The following is a 15,830-nucleotide window of genomic DNA, read 5'->3' as shown; positions in this document are numbered from 1 at the left end:
CAGACCAGACCAGACCACCTCCTCCCAACCACACCACATCCTCCAGCAGACAAGACCACACCAGACCACCTCCTCCCAACCACACCACACCCCCAGCAAACCAGACCACACCAGACCACCTCCTCCCACACTCCCTCTCTGCTCCCCCCCCCCCTACCGTCTCCGTCATGGATCACCAGGGGCGTCAGGCTCACGCAGGCCCCCCTGTCATGCCTCCTCACGACCTAACTGAACCTCTGATCCAGTCAATCATCCAACTCAAGACGACCCCATCATCCAGTCAATCATCCACCTCAAGACGACCCCATCACCCAGTCAATCATCAAATTCAAAACGGCCCCATCATCCAGTCAATCATCCACCTCAAGACGGCCCCATCATCCAGTCAATCATCCAACTCAAGACGACCCATCACCCAGTCAATCATCCACCTCAAAACGGCCCCATCATCCAGTCAATCATCCACTTCAACAGCCCCATCACCCAGTCAATCATCCACCTCAAGACGACCCCATCTCCCAGTCAATCATCCAACTCAAGACGACCCCATCACCCAGTCAATCATCCAACTCAAGACGACCCCATCATCCAGTCAATCATCAAATTCAAAACGACCCCATCATCCAGTCAATCATCCACCTCAAGACGACCCCATCATCAAGTCAATCATCCACCTCAAGACGACCCCATCACCCAGTCAATCATCCAACTCAAAACGACCCCATCACCCAGTCGCCTTCCTCAAGACGACTCCATCACCCAATCACCCACCTCAAGACGACCCCATCACCCAGTCAATCATCCACCTCAAGACGACCCCATCACCCAGTCAATCATCCACCTCAAAACGACCCCATCACCCAGTCGCCTTCCTCAAGACGACTCCATCACCCAATCACCCACCTCAAGACGACCCCATCACCCAGTCAATCATCCACCTCAAGACGACCCCATCATCCAGTCAATCATCCACCTCAAGACGACCCCATCATCCAGTCAATCATCCACCTCAAGATGACCCCATCACTCAGTCAATCATCCAACTCAAGACGACCCCATCACCCAATCAATCATCCACCTCAAGATGACCCCATCACACAGTCAATCATCCACCTCAAGAGGACCCTATCACCCAGTCAATCACCCACCTCAAGACGACCCCATCATCCAGTCAATCATCCACCTCAAGATGACCCCATCACTCAGTCAATCATCCACCTCAAGACGACCCCATCACCCAGTCAATCATCCACCTCAAGAGGACCCCATCACCCAGTCAATCATCCAACTCAAGACGACCCCATCATCCAATCAATCACCCACCTCAAGACGACCCCATCATCCAGTCAATCATCCACCTCAAGATGACCCCATCACTCAGTCAATCATCCACCTCAAGACGACCCCATCACCCAGTCAATCATCCACCTCAAGAGGACCCCATCACCCAGTCAATCATCCAACTCAAGACGACCCCATCACCCAGTCAATCATCCACCTCAAGAGGACCCCATCACCCAGTCAATCATCCAACTCAAGACGACCCCATCATCCAGTCAATCACCCACCTCAAGACGACCCCATCATCCAGTCAATCATCCACCTCAAGATGACCCCATCACTCAGTCAATCATCCACCTCAAGACGACCCCATCACCCAGTCAATCATCCACCTCAAGACGACCCCATCACCCAGTCAATTATCCACCTCAAGACGACCACATCACCCAGTCAATCATCCACCTCAAGACAGCCCCATCACCCAGTCAATTATCCACCTCAAGACGACCACATCACCCAGTCAATCATCCACCTCAAGATGACCCCATCACCCAGTCAATCATCCACCTCAAGACGACCACATCACCCAGTCAATCATCCACCTCAAGACGACCCCATCACCCAATCAATCATCCACCTCAAGACAGCCCCATCACCCAGTCAATCATCCACCTCAAGAAGACACCATCACCCAGTCGATCATCCACCTCAAGACGACCCCATCACCCAGTCAATCATCCACCTCAAGACGACCCCATCACCCAGTCAATCATCCAACTCCTTAACGGAATCCATGCAATTCGAATTTTACGATGGGCCACAAAATTCTCTGTCGCTCCCTTGCGCCATCCCCTCCCAGTGTTACCAAGACCACGACATAACCGTCAGACCCTTCTCAGCGTTACCAGGACCACGATGTGGCCCCCTTCCTAGACCCTCCCAGTGTTACCAAGACCACGACATAACCGTCAGACCCTTCTCAGCGTTACCAGGACCACGATGTGGCCCCTTTCTAAGACCCTCACAGCGTTACCAAGACCACGAAGCAACCGTCAGACCCTTCTCAGCGTTACCAGGACCACGATGTGGCCCCTTTCTAAGACCCTCAGCGTTACCAAGACCACGTCGCAACCTCAGAACCCTTTTCCAGTGTTACCAAGACCACGATGCGGCCTCGCAGACCCTCCCAGTGTTACCAAGGCCATGACACAACCCTCAGTGCTCTCTTAGCGTTACCAAGACCAGACTACAGCCCCTTCCTAGACCTCCCAGTGTTACCAAGACCACAACATAGCCCCCGGACCATTCTCAGCGTTACCAAGACCACGATACCCCCCTTACAGTGTTACCAAGACCACGATATCCCCCTCACAGTGTTCCCAAGACCACGATACCCCCCACAGTGTTCCCAAGACCATGATACAACCCTTTCTCAGAATATCCCAGTGTTACCAAGACCACGACAAGACCTCCACAACCTACCAGTGTTACCAAGGCCACCACACAGTCACCAGATCCTCCCAGTGTTACCAGGTTCACCACACAACCACCCGACCCTCCCAGTGTTACCAACACCAGATCCTCCCAGTGTTACCAGGTTCACCACACAACCACCCGACCCTCCCAGTGTTACCAACACCAGATCCTCCCAGTGTTACCAAGTCCACCATACATTCCTCAGACCCTTGTAACGTTACCAAATATCACAACACAGCCACCAGATGTGCCATTGTTACCAATACCGTCCCCCACAGCCCCCTCACACACACACACACACACACACACACACACACACACACACACACCATTGCAAAATAACGGACTTTGATAAAAATATAAAACATGAATACATGAAATTGACGACAAAACTTTAGATTAATTATCAGTAACTACCTCAAATACGGTTAACAATGCCTAACAGCACACGATGGGGTCAATAACATGTTAAGTTCCAGAGCTAGAGATGCAAACTACATAATAAAGAATATTATTTTCAGCATGAATAAAGTCTTCCTGGTCAGACCTCATGCACTGTTCTGGTCAACCAAACCTGATGAAGAAGAAAGAGCAACAACTTGAACAAATCCAAAGAACACCATCGAAACTAAACCCTTCGCTTTGGGGTAAGCCTTATGGGGAAAGACTTCAAAAATTTGAATTATTATCTATAATAAAAAATAAAAAGCGCAGACTCCGTAGTGATCCAAGGTAGATGTTCAGAATGAATAAATGATTTCGAAAATAATAATAATAAGAATAAAAAAGATCAGTTTAGACTGAGATGCAGAGACCAGAAATGACGGTACGAAGATTAAAGGAACGAACATGTGATTTATTCTCGTTCAGCATCAGAATAAACTGCTTCACAATGGACTAAATTCAAAGACAACCAATGTTTTCAAGACTGGACAATTACGCCACTTGTTGCCAGTGAATAATCCAATGAGTTATGTTGTCTTGTCTTTCTAATGCAGAACACATGTTCTCAAAATGGCAGAACACATGTTCTCAAACTGGTTGGAAACATTTTCCAATGCGCAGTTTCCTATAGAATATCCGTGGCAGTATCTGCCGCCGCCCATATGGCATAATAATATATTTTACTCTTTCCGTTGAGCCGGAGGGTCGGGTGGTGAGGTGTTCATTATTTCTAAAGCACGAGACAACAGACCACCTGCGTAATGGACCACCAGCTCTCATGTTATCGTAACCTCCCCCTTTTGAGTACCACGACTTAACCCTTTAACCTACGATCAATTTCATCTTTCTTTTTTTTTTCTTAATAAAAAGGCCATCGTCTCCCTATCAACCCCCCTCCCCCCCCCCTCCAGGCAAACCCCGTCACTTGGATCCACCTGTGGGGGTGGGGGTGGGTGTTAACACAGAACCAATTTGCCTTTATCCAAGACTTGCCCTAATGAAGGTTTGAGAAAATCCAATTAACGAGAGGCTAATTACCCACCACTTGACCCCAGTACTGAGTTTGAACCTCAAGAGTCTTAACCCGTTGTCTACTTTTAAGAAAGCTTTGTGTCGGCACTATGGTGGTGGTCGTGTCGGCACTATAATGGTGGTCGTGTCGGCACTATAGTGGTGGTCGTGTCGGCAGTATAGTGGTGGTCGTGTCGGCACTATAATGGTGATCGTGTCGGCAGTATAGTGGTGGTTGTGTCGGCACTATAATGGTGGTCGCGTCGGCACTATAATGGTGGTCGTGTCGGCATTAAAATGGTGGTCGTGTCGGCACTATAGTGGTGGTCGTGTCGGCACTATAATGGTGGTCGTCTCGACACTATAATGGTGATCGTGTCGGCACTATAATGGTGGTCGTGTCGGCACTATAATGGCGGTCGTGTCGGCACTATAATGGCGGTCGTGTCGGCACTATAATGGTGGTCGTGTCGGCACTATAGTGGCGGTCGTGTCGGCAGTATAGTGGTGGTCGTGTCGGCACTATAATGGTGGTCGTGTCGGCACTATAACGGTGGTCGTGTCGGCACTATAAGTGGTGGTCGTGTCGGCATTATAATGGTGGTCGTGTCGGCACTATAATGGTGGTCGTGTCGGCATTATAACGGTGGTCGTGTCGGCACTATAAGTGGTGGTCGTGTCGGCATTATAATGGTGGTCGTGTCGGCACTATAAGTGGTGGTCGTGTCGGCATTATAATGGTGGTCGTGTCGGCACTATAAGTGGTGGTCGTGTCGGCATTATAATGGTGGTCGTGTCGGCACTATAATGGTGGTCGTGTCGGCAGTATAGTGGTGGTCGTGTCGGCACTATAATGGTGGTCGTGTCGGCACTATAACGGTGGTCGTGTCGGCATTATAACGGTGGTCGTATTTTCAGCGAGACTTGTCTTATATTAATAAAGTAGAGCGTGTTTATAACAGTTATTGGCGTTGTATCTGCAGTTATTGGGCCATTGATCATAACTAGGCTAGAAATGGTTTGGGTCCTGTTTAGGCTCGTTTGGTGCTTGCTTTGGTCACGTGGGGGGGGGGGGGACACATTAGAGTGGGTGGGGGGGGGACTGTTTTGTGTGTGTGTGTGTGTGTGTGTGTGTGTGTGTGTGTGTGTGTGTTGTGTGTGTGTGTACAGTTACGGTCCTTAATTTCATAAAGGGATTTTTTTCAATTTATTCTAGGTTCGTGTATGATAATGATAATAATTACAATATATAACTAACAATTACAACTATAATTACAGGCATAGTTTTAATGATAATACGAATAATAATAATAATAATGATAATAATAATAATAATAATAATAATAATAATAATAATAATAATGATAAATAAAAACGGTTCATTTAAAAAATATGAATGGAAAATAAAGAGAAGAAACCATCATGTAGTTAGAGTCTAAGACACAGAAAATGATTGGGTTTACACAGACCGTCTGGCCACAGACGCTGGGAGCGACAGTCTACTGTTTACTGATGATGCTCACGATGGCTGGGATGTGGGGGGCCATCTGTACGACATTGGACTGACAATGCCGTTGTGGTGCTGACCTGCAACATGGGGACGAGGGATCTCCGGTGACAGGAGACGACGAGGGCGAGAATGGCCTGGGTATTTCTGGGCTTGGTTAACCTCTAAGGAGTCTTAGGGGGATACACCTGGCCTGGGGGCGGGGCCCTTGGGGCCTTCGGTAATCATATATGAGCGAAGGTTAATCCTGGGTTGATAAAATGTGTGTGTGTGTGTGTGTGTGTGTGTGTGTGTGTGTGTGTGTGTGTGTGTGATTAATATGTACTGTGTTTACCGACGTTTGTTTATTCCACCTATTTACATCTATGTGTTTAGGTACATGTTTATGGTATCTTTATTATGCTTTGAAGTGTGTAAAATCGTATGCATGGCCACTAGCGCATATATGTATTTACGTATGTGTTAGTCTAATCATAAGTTTGCTTTTATATATATATATATATATATATATATATATATATATATATATATATATATATATATATATATATATAAACAACTCCCCCCCACCACTGCCTTCCCCCCCCCAGGAAACATGACCGCGGTCCCCCCCCATAACCCACCAGCGGCCCCCCCCCCCCCAATCCAGCAGCCGGAGCTATAAATGTTTTACAGCCATGTAGGTCCCTTGTTTACATCGGAGGAGTCCACAACATGTTTGTACACACGACTCCGCTTGCCTCCAGACGCACGCACACACACACACACACCCGCGGCTAACAACTGGTTATCACTGTCGTCTCACAACCCACCCTTACGCTGCTGCCAGTACAACTGATGTCAGTTCACAACCAATTTCACAACGCCAGACGCTCACAACTATGGTACAACCAGATCCACAACACCCGGCGCTCAGAACTCAGGCACAACTCATTTCACAACACCAGAACCTCACAACCCCCCCTACACACACCAGGAGCAACCGTTTACAACAGAGGACGAGTCCAATTTAGCCTCCGTCAAAAGATATAATAAATATGTAAATGAAAGGCACAGGGCATTCCCGCCAGGTGATAAAAGCCACGTGGAAAATAAGCATCATTAACCGCAGACGTAATCAAGGAATGGAATTGAAATCCACCGACGTGAGTGTGGGGAGGCCCTGGCTGACTTGTGATGAGGTTTACCATCTGTGTGTGTGTATATATATATATATATATATATATATATATATATATATATATATATATATATATATATATATATATTATCCCTGGGTATAGGGGATTAAGAATACTTCCCACGTATTCCCTGCGTGTCGTAGAAGGCGACTAAAAGGGGAGGGAGCGGGGGGCTGGAATTCCTCCCCTCTCGTTTTTTTTTTTAATTTTCCAAAAGAAGGAACAGAGAAGGGGGCCAGGTGAGGATATTCCAAAAAAGGCCCAGTCCTCTGTTCTTAACGCTACCTCGCTAACGCGGGAAATGGCGAATAGTTTAAAAGAAAGAAAAAGATTATATATATATATATATATATATATATATATATATATATATATATATATATATATATATTCCTATGAGTCCACGGGGAAAATAAAACACGATATTTCTCTCTTGTGTCTCCCCCTGATGATGTGATTATTACACGAAAGTGCACTTGGGAACTTATCGTGTTTCATTTTCCCCGTGGACTCATAGGAATATCTTGATCACGCGCAAAATTGTGATCCTTTGCAATATATATATATATATATATATATATATATATATATATATATATATATATATATATATATATATATATATATTTCCCAGACGTGGGAACATATCATCAACCATATTTCTCTACCAAGCTGCGACAGACCTTGAGCACGACCCATGGACAGCACGACCCCTTTCGGCACGACGGTACGACCCTCTGAGCACGACCTCTTGACGGTACGACCTCTTTGAGCACAAAGGTACGCCCCGCCCCCCTTTGAGCACGACAGTTTAATTAACTCTTACGTACGATGGTATCATTCGAGTCTAGAATGACCTCGCTTTTGACCTGACCTTCAATAAGGATCGTGTCAGAGTGTCAAGCCACTGTACCATCCAGCCCAGTTATCGTACCGTCATGGTCTGGGATCGTACCGTTCTACTAAAGGATCGTACCGTACCGTACCGACTTACAGAGGCATCGTACTGTTTTACTAAAGGATCGTACCGTACCATACCGTCATACAACAGGATTATGACGTAAAACGTACCATCGTACCGTCGTGCTGAAGGATCGTACAGAATTGTAAAGCACCGTACCGTCGTGTAGGGAAGGAAGGATCGATAAGGTCAGGTCAAAGGTCACTGGTGGACGAGGGTGTAGGTGGTTAAGTGGTGTTGACAGTGATCATGGTATTTGAGGGCGCCACGGTGTGTGTGTGTGTGTGTGTGTGTGTGTGTGTGTGTGTGTGTGTGGGTGGGTGGGTAGGTGGGTGTGTGTGGGTGAGTGGGTGGGTGGGTGGGTGGGTGGGTGGGTGTGTGTGTGTGTGTGTGTGTCTGTGTGTGTCTGTGTGTGTGTGTGAACCTTCGTCCCCCCAAAAAATTTGATCGGGTCACAATGAGTTCTGGTGTTGGACGTGTAGTGAAGATGTCCACAATGTAGTGAAGATGATTCCAGTGGTGTCAAGACCCCAGGTTTCCCTTCCTCCTACCATCACACACACACACACACACACACACACACACACACACACACACACACACACACACCACCAGCTTATGTCTTGTTGGATGATAGTTGTAATAATAATAACAACAACCTTTGCCCCTCACCCAGCTGTGCCCTGCTCTCATTACCTCCACATTTACATCTTGTCCTCCGGGTGACCCACAGCTAATTTAAGGGAAGGAAGGTTCCTCCTCCTCCTCCGTCACGCGTCCTCCTCTGTCCCCTGTCTCATTAACGTAATTATTTCCCGTCACACGATGGAAGAGGGAGGGAGGGAGGGAGGAGGAGGGAGGTGGGGGCGGGCTTCCACAACCCTCCCTCCCCCCCCACTTTAATATTACCTGATGATCCATATTCTTTACCGGTCACCCCCGCGGGGGGGGGGGGGGGATCGGGTTATGGGGGAAGTTGGGGGGGTTGTGGGGGTTGTGGTTGTGAGCAAACAACACTCCCCTCGGTGATTATCAAAATGTTACGTTGTGGTTGTGGTCAACGAGTCACATACCCCCTACACCCCCATAACCCCTCCTGGCTCTGCGTTACCCCATATTTTATTCATCCTGATGACCTCCGGCAATCTATCTATCCACTCCGGTCTTAACGTTGTGTGGAGCAGCAGCACCCGGCAAAATAGCCGTGACACTACGTTTACTGATGGCTTACAAGAAGTTGACATGTCTGTACGTATGTCAGTGTGTGTGTGTGTGTGTGTGTGTGTGTGTGTGTGTGTGTGTGTGTTTAGACTCCCCCGGGACCCTACCCTCTAAGAAGGACCTTCCCCCCCATCCTGGGGACTCCTGCCGACCTAAGGCTGCGCCACAGTCAGTAGCAAGGGCAGGCTGGACGCATTAGCAGCGACACGTTCTAATGACAAGACGGTACAGTCTGCCACGTCAACTGACGGTGCTACAGTATGGCGAGGGGCAACCTTGAGCGGAAGGAGTCCGGTAACACCGTGTGTATAGCGTTCTGCACTTGTGTTGCCCCAGTCTGTCACTTAACCTTGTACGTACGTATATATGTACCACGTCTTTCCTGCTATGTATGTCCACCCCAACCTTGCCCAGGTACCCATTTACTGACCAGCCCTAAGGGGGAGGATAAGCACCTGGGTTGGATGTAGGCCGAATGCCACACCCAGGATTCGAACCCATACAGCTCCGACCACGGGCTGGCCCGTTCTGGCTCATGGTCAGCAATGCTAAGCAATACACCACAGAGGCCCTTGCGCCTTGTTGACATGTTGATTCCAAGCTCCAACCTTGTACACATCATGACTTCTCAGTTCATTTGATCTCGCTTTTCCCACCGTTCTCCCCCACGTCCCAGTTGCCTCTTGTAAGGGCTACTTTACCTTTATCTTAGAGGCAAATTTCATCCTTAAAGAAAGCTTCTAGAAGCAGCGAGGAACGTCTTTGCAAGAGAGTATGTGCGAATGGGAATAGAGGAGGGTAGGTGGTCCAAGGGGAAGATAGGTTTGCATTAAGGGTGTGCGATGTCACCATGGCTGTCTGACCTGTTTATGGATATGGTGTTGGGGGAGGTAAATGCGAGGTTCAAGAGAAGGGGGGAACTGTGGTTTTGGTGCCTCATGTACCAGAACCAGACAGTGGATATGAGCAAACATGGCCATTCTTCTTCTGTTCGTGGCGCTACCTCACTATGCGGGGAAAGTGTAAGAATTTTTGTGGTAAAAAAAAAAATTGAAATATTTTTCTCGTTTGCAAATGGTGTATCTACTTATACAGGGATCAGATGTGTTTAATTGCCCTTAATGAACCCCATAATTAGTCAGGTAACTCCACTATATATATATGTATGTCGATAAAAAGGAGGCACATGGATTAACACCAGACTCCAGTCTTTTTTCAATATCTGTCACATTGCAAATATCGTTATCATCGGCTTTTAATACCTAAAATAATTCAATATATATATATATATATATATATATATATATATATATATATATATATATATATATTAGGACATTCCTCTATAACTCCCCAAGTCTCCCATATTGTAACATAGATGGCACCCAAGTCCACAGGTATTTTGCTCCTTATTGCAAAGTTATGGATCAAATTACTTAGAAAATTTGATGTCTGACATCAAAGGAGACCAAGGGGAATAATGCTTGTGATTAGTATAATCATTTAATATCAACGAGATTAATCATTACTCTATACATGCTCTATAAAGACCAGAGGGTTAATAAATTTCTAAGTTAATCATAAGATTTTTATTAATTCCTACAATCGTGACAACAATTGGTGATAGATTGTCAAATATACAGTGAAGGAAGAGTACATCTATCAGACTACATGGTTAGTGTATATTACATGATTATTCTCTATTTACTCAAGATACCACAGAAAGAAATGTATCACAAAATATATCACTACATTATAAACTATCAAATGAGAAACTGTAGAAGCTGTTGTCTGATTGAAGGAGACTGTGTAAGAGGCAAAAGATGTGTTAAACAATATGTATCAAGTTTAGTAGGGGAGTAAAGGAGGCTGGTTGGAGTGTTAACTTGTCTGAAGAGAACTTGGAGGATATATGGAGTATTACAGATACGCGAGAGGTGGACACAGCAGCGGACGGACCCATAGGAACAGTATGGGTGAGGACGCTTGGGTCATAGATGCATTAAAGAGTACGTGGAAAGACAAGCCACTACTGTGTGTCAGGGCAAAGATGGGTATGTTTAATGGTACAGTAGTCCCGGCGGTGGTGTGTGAGCGCGAGGCAGGGAGCCCCTCAATGAAAGAAAAAAAAAAGTACAGACGAGAGTGGACGTGTTGGAAATTAAAAGGCTTGAGGAACAATGTGTGGTGTGAGGAGGAATGAACTGGTAAGGAATGATCGGTTGGGGGAGAGAGAGAGAGAGAGAGAGAGAGAGAGAGAGAGAGAGAGAGAGAGAGAGAGAGAGAGAGAGAGAGAGAGAGAGCTGAAGAAGGTGTTGTGCTGAAATGGTCTGGACAGATGGTAAAAAGGGATGAGCGAGGAGATGTGGACTAAGAGGGCATACGTGTCAGGAGTGGAGGGAACAAGGAGTGGAGGGACACCATAGACGACATGGAGGGATGGAGTGAAAGATATTTTACGTGATGGGAGTCTCACTATGTAGCTGAACATGGAGGATGAATGGGTTAGCGCGAATCAGAGCGATGTGGTATACAGGGGACGACGTGCTCTTAATGGGCTGAACTATGGTAAATGAAGCAGCCAGGGGAACACCAGGGAAAAGGTCTGTGGGGCTTGGCTAAAAAGAATGGGGGAACTGTGGTTTTGGTGCCTCATGTACCAGAACCAGACAGTGGATATGAGCAAAGGTGGCCATTCTTCTTCTGTTCCTGGCGCTACCTCACTATGCGGGGGAAACTGTAAGTAATTGTGGTAAAAAGAAAAAGTTGTGAATAGCATTAAAGATAATATACGGCCACTTCACTCCACCTGAAATGATATATTTCTCTTTTGCAAATGGAGTATCTACTTATACAGGGATCAGATGTGTTTTTAATTGCCCTTAATTAACCTCATAATTAGTCAGGTAACACCACTATATATATGCATGTCGATAAAATGGAGGCACATGGATTAACACCAGACTCCAGTCTTTTTTCAATATCTGTCACATTGCAAATATCATTATCATAGGCTTTTACTTCCTAAAATCATTCAATATATATATATATATATATATATATATATATATATATATATATATATATATATATATATATATATATATATATTAGGACATTCCTCTATAATTTCTCATAATTCCCCAAGTCTCCCATATTGTAACATAGATGGCACCCAAGTCCACAGGTATTTTGCTTCTTATTGCAAAGTTATGGATCAAATTACTTAGAAAATTTGATGTCTGACATCAAAGGAGACCAAGGGGAATAATGCTTGTGATTAGTATAATCATTTAATATCACCGAGATTAATCATTACTCTATACATGCTTTATAAAGACCAGAGGGTTAATAAATTTCTAAGTTAATCATAAGATTTTTATTAATTCCTACAATCGTGACAACAATTGGTGATAGATTGTCAAATATACAGTGAAGGAAGAGTACATCTATCAGACTACATGGTTAGTGTATATTACATGATTATTCTCTATTTACTCAAGATACCACAGAAAGAAATGTATCACAAAATATATCACTACATTATAAACTATTATAAACTATTATATTTCACTACTAACAGACAGACAGACAGACATCATCACCTACAGCCCCGAAGAAATGAAATAAGTATTGTAAATGTTTACTTTCCTTGCACCAGCTCAGTTATTGCACTTTAGTGAAGTTATTTCTGCTATAGAGAAACGTAGAAATTTGCCAGGGAAGAAAGAGGAAAAAAAAAAAAATAAAAAAAAAGGTAGGTGTAAATTCAGCTACGATTGTGTTGGCAACACCGCCTCTGCGTTGCAATGGTTGGTTCCAATAATACAACTCGAAATCAAAGTTTCACCGGTACATTCTTTAATTCACAAGTCTTTTTTTTTTTCTTCTAAATCTTGGTCCCTCTGATTGATTTTGAGTATTTCATAAATTCTAAATTTTCTTTAAAACATTTCTTGACGCGACAATAAGCGTAAAATAAGGCTTACATTGGGCTACTGCTTGCTTTACATATACCCTTTTTACTTCCGTCTTCTTCGTTTCAAGCGCCAATATGGAGCTGCCATGTCGACCGACTGTTCCTTGATTAACCTTGAATTATGATCGATCATCATCACTTTAACTGACCAATGCTCAGAGTTCACAACGCAACTAAAAAAAAACTTAAAATTTTCCTAAAGAAAGTCAGACATGAGAGAGAAATTGTATCTCCGTCAAAATCACCCATTTCGTTGCGATTGACAGCAAAGAGAAATCGCGTACCACAGCTCGCTCCATGGCCGACCTCGCTTGAATGTGAATGTCCTTAATGGAGTTTCTTTGACGAGTTTTGCTCTCTCTCTCGCAGGCCCTCTGCCCAAATAAATACAGAAACATTCGTTCACTCAAAAAACCAAACTAGTAAAGCTCGGTTCACCTTGGCTAGTATAAAAGGCTAGGTTAGGTAGTCATAGTTGTCCACAAAATTTATATTCCCCGATCTTGAAAGTCCGTGACACTTTGTCGGGTTTATATAAAGATGGCGGACGGTGGGGAGGGAAGGTGGGTTGTGTGATTAATTAATTAGACGTGGAGGTTATCAGTCCCTCACAAATTTCTCATTTCAGGTACCAGCAAGAATTACCTTGCGATGCTGAAAATATATATATATATATATATATATATATATATATATATATATATATATATATATATATATATACACCGACTCATTACGCAAGGAAAGAAAATATTCACCAAAATTATATAAGAAATGCTACAGATGCTACAGTTGCAAGTCACTACAATTTATATGGTCAAATTTATATGGTTGTAATTTGTCATTTGTTTTCAACATGGAAATGGATGTATTGGATGAGGTCATTAGGCAGTTAGTCTTGTTGGCACAGGTTAAAGGGGCGCATGACTATACCTTTACACTGCAATCCTGCATCACGTTGTCTTAATGATATATAAACCTTAACTCCAGTGTTGTCAGCTTACGTCACAGTAACCCACACCTTAACTCCAGTGTTGTCAGCTTACGTCACAGTAACCCACACCTTAACTCCAGTGTTATCTAACACGACCCTCATTAACACACACGACTTCCCACGTCCTTTCTGTTCATCAAAACTTTTAAATTAATATATTAGCACAATTCGAACACCAACGAGAGGGAATCGAACCCGTGTCCCCAGATCCAACACACACACACACAGTGGACGAGAGAGAGAGAGAGAGAGAGAGAGAGAGAGAGAGAGAGAGAGAGAGAGAGAGACTGACTAATTCATACTCACTTGTGCACGACACGAGAGGTTAGAAGATGGTTTACCGAAAACCACCATTTTGGAGGTGGATGCCTGACGTAGTTGCTCCTGGTAGATGTAAACACGTCTCTCACACACAGACACACACACACACACTGTACTGCTGGCCCGGGCGGTCGGTCTGCCTGCTCCACTCACCACCACTCTCTAACAAGCCTCAACTACCAGTCTACCAGGCGTCAAGTGTCTTTCCCGCTATTAACAAAGACTGGTGTAAGCCCAAGACTTGTGAGCGACGCGTGATTAATTCATAAACCGGTAACTACGCTGGTGGTAGTTGCGTTGCCCGAGGCTAGGCGGCGCTAGCAGACAGTTAATGTCGTCTGTAATGTGTTAAGACTGTCGCCGGCTGTACGGGGAATACACAACAGGAAATATGGCATTGCTCACTTTACACTAAATCTACATCAAACACTTTATATATGTATATATATATATATATATATATATATATATATATATATATATATATATATATATATATATATATATATATGTGTGTGTGTGTGTGTGTGTGTGTGTGTGTGTGTGTGTGTTTTATTATTCTTATATTAATAGAATTTGTTTTTGTATCCTTTTTTTTACATTGTACTTGAGAGTTTTGAGTGGAAAAGTTTTAAGGTGATGAGATCATTAAATGAATGAAACCATTTACAGTCTGGGTGTAATGTGTTTAGGTTATATTAATTGAAATCGTGTTGATCCCTGAACCCGTATGTTGTAAAAATATAAGATAAATGCAAGAGTCTTGGAAAGAGGGGCAAGTATGAAGTCTGTTGGGGATGAGAGAGCTTGGGAAGTGAGTCAGTTGTTGTTCGCTGATGATACAGCGCTGGTGGCGGATTCATGTGAGAAACTGCAGAAGCTGGTGACGGAGTTTGGTAAAGTGTGTGGAAGAAGAAAGTTAAGAGTAAATGTGAATAAGAGCAAGGTTATTAGGTACAGTAGGGTTGAGGGTCAAGTCAATTGGGAGGTGAGTTTGAATGGAGAAAAACTGGAGGAAGTGAAGTGTTTTAGATATCTGGGAGTGGATCTGTCAGCGGATGGAACCATGGAAGCGGAAGTGGATCATAGGGTGGGGGAGGGGGCGAAAATTTTGGGAGCCTTGAAAAATGTGTGGAAGTCGAGAACATTATCCCGGAAAGCAAAAATGGGTATGTTTGAAGGAATAGTAGTTCCAACAATGTTGTATGGTTGCGAGGCGTGGGCTATGGATAGAGTTGTGCGCAGGAGGATGGATGTGCTGGAAATGAGATGTTTGAGGACAATGTGTGGTGTGAGGTGGTTTGATCGAGTAAGCAACGTAAGGGTAAGAGAGATGTGTGGAAATAAAAAGAGCGTGGTTGAGAGAGCAGAAGAGGGTGTTTTGAAATGGTTTGGGCACATGGAGAGAATGAGTGAGGAAAGATTGACCAAGAGGATATATGTGTCGGAGGTGG

At 44.5% G+C, this 15,830-nt stretch overlaps 1 long non-coding RNA gene across 2 annotated transcripts in view; it reads right to left on the bottom strand.

Annotated features, from left to right (window-relative positions):
* LOC139758451 (uncharacterized) overlaps positions 1-14,798 on the bottom strand; it is an 87,260-nt gene extending 72,462 nt beyond the window's left edge. For both annotated transcript variants that reach the window (XR_011714835.1, XR_011714833.1), the window contains exon 1: positions 14,362-14,798. This is a non-coding gene — a long non-coding RNA (uncharacterized lncRNA). The remainder of the gene's footprint in view (positions 1-14,361) is intronic.
* Between the last annotated feature and the right edge of the window lie 1,032 nt (positions 14,799-15,830).

This window comes from Panulirus ornatus, chromosome 2 (genome assembly GCF_036320965.1).
Source record: "Panulirus ornatus isolate Po-2019 chromosome 2, ASM3632096v1, whole genome shotgun sequence".
In the NCBI taxonomy this organism is placed as follows: Eukaryota; Metazoa; Arthropoda; class Malacostraca; order Decapoda; family Palinuridae; genus Panulirus; species Panulirus ornatus.
This window is presented reverse-complemented; position numbering and strand designations above follow the sequence as displayed.